The following is a 6,346-nucleotide window of genomic DNA, read 5'->3' on the forward strand; positions in this document are numbered from 1 at the left end:
AACGAATATATGAATATTAATTCTTCACTTACAATTAACAGTGTTAATTGTTTCTCCATAGCACAATTAATTTCCTAACTTTAATCCTCAATTTTACTGATTAACTCGTAAAAATTTACATTTCTGTCAAGAGCATTCAATCCATTACATTCGTCATCGAGGAATATGAAGGTGAGTATTAAGATAGTGAAAGGCATTAGAGAGAATATGAAATATATTATACTAAGAGAAGTATTTCATGAGTGAAATTGGCATATGAAATTAATTAATGTCTTTTCTATTTTCCGCACAAAATCGCTCTCTTTTTTTACATTTCCAGTTTCAATATGTAATTTCAATTTTATATAAAATATAGCGATTCAATGAAAAGAATAAATTGACGCGATAGGATACTGTCATAGTAAGTAAAATTGAGAAGCTAAAGTGCTAATATGTATTTGTGCTTACGAAAGGATTAATATAATAACTTTACCAGAGAAATTATAGACAAATTATGAAACATCTGGAATATCGGGTAATCAAAGTTGCTGTAATGTTTTATTGCATTCACTTAGATATGATATGTTAATATGCAATTTTAATGATTTAATTATCGCAACTTATAAAATCTTGGCAGGGACTTTCTGTCTTCCGCATTTATTTATACAACGCATTTCTAGTCAGTGATTCGATAGATAGATTCGAAAGTCTTGATGCACACATATAAATATTCAATTGTCATTAATTATCTGGCGAGAAGGATGAAAGTCGTAGATACCGATCTAATACAATCATTGCTTTTAGAGAGAGTATCTATTGTTGGTAAATCCAGTGCGTGAATATTCTCCTTTTTTCTTGTAAAAAAAAAGTATGATTACCAAAGGATACGGTCAAAATAACAATCGTAAAAGAAATAGTATTAATATTAAAATTATAAAACTCGTTTTTAAATAACATACCTCTCCCTCACTCATATTTTATCCATCTTTCCAAAGTATAATGAGTATGACATACGTAAACCTTGTTATTTATGTAATAATTTTGTTAATTTGTTTACTTTAGAATTATTAAATAAAGTATAATTTTATTTGTATACGTATAAAGATGTACATTTGAATGTGTATGTACACACAAGTTTTTATTAAATTATAACGGATATTACAAATTTAATTAAAGCAATATCATAAATATATATTAACATATTAAAACTGTTCAGGAAGAGAAACTTGATTGCAAACTCTTGAGAAAATCATAGACAGGATGTTACATAGACATCGAATAGGAAGTAAAGTCAAGGACATTACTTGGCTCACTTTCGTTATCGAAAGGCTGTGAACGTCTTTTGCAGTGGAACGGATAAGTCGCGCGAAGCGGATAAGAACTGCCCTTTCTCTAGGCCGTTCAAAGCTAATGAGCTATGTAACGATAGACAGATATAGATAGTTGAACACGCAATACACAATTCTCGCACGGATCCGTATCGTTCTCTACAATTTTATTCAACATCTTGAGTACCGGATTGACAAACAAAACTATAACACAAGACAGTTCTAATTGTAATGGCAATTCACTGTATAGTGGAAAAATTTTGCTAAAATTTCGCTGAAATTACTTTAATTTTTTTAACAATTTTCATTAAAATATCAGCAAAACTTCAGTAAAATTTTAGCAAAATTTCAGAAAAATAAAATTAATGTATGCAGTTTTATTGTTGAAATAAGTATGTACTGTTGATTAGCATTATATTCCAAAATACACACGACAAAATTATGAGAAAACAAAAATTTCTCTCTAAATTCGGAAATTAATTTCATATACTCTCAAGTGGTTACCGATTCTAATGTTATACCAAATCTAGCATTGCTTAATCTCTGCGATTGTATATGAGAATTACTTCTGCGACGATCTATGAACGTTGTATGTTAATGAATGTATAACATTGTGACATATTTATCTGATTAAAGATGTGAAAAAATGGAACACCTACATATAGTTAAAGTATATTTCTTTCATAATGCACATATGTAATTATATGTATATGTATATATATATATAGGGTGTCCGTTAATGACCGTATAATCTCCCGTGGGTAGAGTGGACTAAACTTAGTTGAAAAGTCCTCTATCATTTTATAATTTTTGCAATAGTTAACGAGTTATTAATTTCTAAAGATTGCTGAATAAGCGGATAAAATCATAGCGTAAGATAACTTTAAGTTTTTATTTTTCAGAGTTCTTTATGAAATATCTTAAAGATGTTTATTGTGTAAATAATTAATAATTATGTATTCTAATCATTTGTAACAAAATTAGAATTACAAAAGACAAATTATCTTTGTATTAATATCGCTTTTTACATACTCCTCCAAATCCGACATTCAAAATTTGTTACAAATAATAAGTAATTTGTTATAACTTTATTTATAACAAATTGATACAATGTCGCATCTAAAAACTAAAATGAAGAAAACAATTTAACGAAACAACAACATTGCTTTCTTGCGTTCTAATCATCAATAAGCAAGCATAGATTGCGGAATAATTTTGACGATTGTTATGAGACTGTAAAGCGTCGGTAGAAACTAATGGAAATAACATAACTTTGTTTAGAAACTCTCGTCTTTCTTCAATTTACACTAATATTTCGAGGTGAACTAAATTGTTTTCTAAGCTGGCTTTCTCAAGCTTCGCATCATCACAACCACTTGCCTACATAAATACAAAGAAGGAGTTCCATTGTGACATTTATGAAGCTGCAATTAGGTAGCGTATTAGAATAGAATTATTGAATATCCTTTCTTCAAGTAATACAAGCAGCTGTGGAAAATTGCAATAGATTGCGCACGAGTATCTTTGTTAATACGTATATGGATGAGGTTCATACATCGAGCAATATATCATACCGATTCACCCACCATATTATCAAATTTATAATTATTATTAATTACATGTGTATTAGATTAAAATTAACAATCAAAGATATTATGTAAGAAAAGCCTTTGTAAAATAAAATAAAACTTTGTAATTTTTTTAGTTATACATATATGAAATGTTTATCGATCGCTATTTATATATAGTTTGTTAGTCCATCTAAATATTTTAAATTATACACAAACATGATATATAATATCAAATTTAAACACTTTAATTGTATGATCGTTTGATATTGTATGATACTTCGGTAAGAAATTATCAAATAACATAGCAAAAAATGTTAAAGAATATTAAAGCGTTCGATATGTCGTGTTTGCATGTTTGCGACTTTAATGGATAATTTATTTCTAAATTTACAAGATACATTGTGGGTATATATTTTTGACTAATCTATAGCTGCGAATGAGTTCTTGGATATTCCGTATAGATAGACACACACCTCGTTTCATGACAAGCTGTAATAAATCGATGTGACACGTAAGCTAATAATGAAGTCGAATCACACATACACACGGACAATATATGACAAATGTAAAACATGTTTTGTATGTGATCAATTCTCATTTCTGTCACATCGCAAATTACAGCTAATGATTAAGTAGATACAATTATCAGGTACATTAAAGCGAAGACTACCAATCCTTTTCTATATTTTTTATTATTACGGAGACGCAACGTTTCCAGAATGCAATTAGAAAGTGATCCATTAAAGTGCGTTTAGGTAATTTGCGTAGACAGAGATAATAAAAATTCATGTGCACACGACGGCCTGCATCGGTTTACGAATTGGTTCTACTAAATTTTTTTTTTTACAAAATAATCGAAATGAATTATCAACCGTACACATTCTCTTCGAACACGTATGCGCACACACTGTCGTATATCACAAAGATTAATATGCCAAGCAAACAATGCGACTGATTTCAACGTATGATTTCCGGATATACCATACGATATTGCACAAAATGCGGTCGTCTGATACACACAAAGCGATTATTCGCTCAGTGTCACGCTTGAATAACGAGATGACGTGGATAAGTACAAACCGTGCATGTTCGTACAATGACGTCAAACTAACTCTCTAATTTAAGATTTACCTGATTTCAAATTTACACATTGTGTTAATAATATTGTACAATTAAGTAAAAAATTAATGAAATTAATAAAATTAAAAATTAATAAAATGAAAAGTGAATATAACATCAAATATGTATAGTTTATCGAAGCAAAAGACAGAGCCTCCATGTATAAAATTAGTCTACAAAAATGAGAGCGAACACGAAGACGGCTAATTTCTATCTATCTTTTCTATTCAACCAATCACACAATATGTTAAAAAGAGGAGAAGAATAGCCCTTCAGCTCTTTCTTTCTCTCTTTCATTTTGTTCGCTATATTTGTTATACTATTTAGATTTCTTATACTATTTATGGATGGTGCAGTCCATGTTGTTACATTGATTACAAGAAAGAATATTGTATAATCTGTTATATTAGAAGATGTATATTATTCATCTAAAAAATGTATTGTGTACTTATACTACAATCATATTTTCTCGATTTTCTCGATAAATGTTCTAATCAATATCGATTCGATTGAATTATGAGACTTAAGGATAGCATAACCATATATTAGACAATAATGTTCAGTATGATTACGGATTTCCTCAGATTTGAACACACCAAGATACACTTTCACTCGAATTCAATCAGTTTCAATTCCAAAGAGATTCCAATTATGATCGAATGCTTCCTGTTACTAATTCTTATTATAATTTGCAGTATCAAAATGCACCTAAAAAATAATGCCATTTTCAAATTTTTGCCTCTGTCTACGTAATTACGACAACAAATGTGAATCACACGGTTAGAAAGAAGATACTGTAATTAAATAATAATTTATTATATATATAAGAAAATTAAATTAACTTGCTTTGTTGTACGTCAAATAGATTTAAATTTTTTTTAAAGAAAAAGCACTGTAATACTAAAAAAAAAATTTTGTCAAATCATATTAAGTACACTTCCTTTTTCTTTTCATAATCAATAATTTAGTACAATAATTTAATAAAATTACAACTGCCTTTTTGTTTTGTAACAAAATAAAATGTTGATGCAAATCTGAACAATTCTTATCAATACTTTTCATAAATCTTTGAGTTTAACAAGAAAGATCCCTTAATTAAAAGTATCAGATTCAGTAATATAATATAAAAAAATAAATCTGAAAAATTGAAAAATAGTTAATGTATTTGATTGTGTAGCCAACAAACGTTGCTAAATATATCGCTGACAATGATAATGTTTTTGCTGAAAGAAAATTCTCCAAAAGACATTATAAACAATCAATAGCATTTTTCTGCCATTTTATTACCATGTGCAATCAAGATTTTATTATGAGTCAGTCACACGCTCGTTCACGGTGAGTAAACGGCGTGAGAATATGATGCACAAGTATATCGCTGAAAAGTGTCCGCGTGTGCCGTCATTCCACAAAAAGGCTAAATACATAATATATGTATACACACACATACATATATATATATATAAACTTAATACCGACATACAATATACTTTATCTGAGAAAAGAATATAAATACGTCCTCTAGATGTTTTTAGAACATTTGTGTTGAAAATCTATGCTGTATTTTATCAATTTATTATACAATTTCTTTATTCTTTTATCGTCAATAAAGCAAAATATAGAATGTCGTGGGGTCATAATGTAATATTTCATACATAAATAATTGTTTCCTACCATAAGATGATTATCAATTTCAGTAATTTATGTTATTGTAGTTTGTATTCATACTTTACACTAATATATATTTAGTTTATATTTTTGTCACAACATTTCGTTTATTAAAAGGAGGAAACTCTGTGTAAGGTAGACCAATATGGTCAATATAGACATATTAATATACACTAGTAGGATAACTCTGGTAAAAACGCCGCATCTACCAAAAACTTAATTTATTAAGTATTATTTACTATGTTTAAAGTAAACGAAGTATTAACTTTCAGTAAAAACTTTATACTATCTACTATTATAAAAAAAATACTAGAAATCTGAAATATTTATATTAAAGAATGAACTTTTTTAAACCCTTGCATTTTTACTGTATATCCCATAGGGATGCTTTGGGCATAAATCCCGCCTGCTAAAAATAGATGGAATATACAAGATAACAAATTAAACAAAGAATACAAGAGCAAAGTATTTATATTTTGTTATACAACATGTTTTACTATTCCTTTACACTCATGTATCACGAAATAACCACTAAGTTTGCACATCCTACAATAATTATTTTATATAGATTATAATTTATGATGGTGCTACTTAACACAGTGACAAATCGATTCAATTCATAATAATTTCGTTAACATTAACAATAAGAAACTGAAATCGTAACACTATATTAATATAACATAA

This window comes from Trachymyrmex septentrionalis, unplaced genomic scaffold (genome assembly GCF_001594115.1).
Source record: "Trachymyrmex septentrionalis isolate Tsep2-gDNA-1 unplaced genomic scaffold, Tsep1.0 scaffold56, whole genome shotgun sequence".
NCBI classification, from domain to species: domain Eukaryota; kingdom Metazoa; phylum Arthropoda; class Insecta; order Hymenoptera; family Formicidae; genus Trachymyrmex; species Trachymyrmex septentrionalis.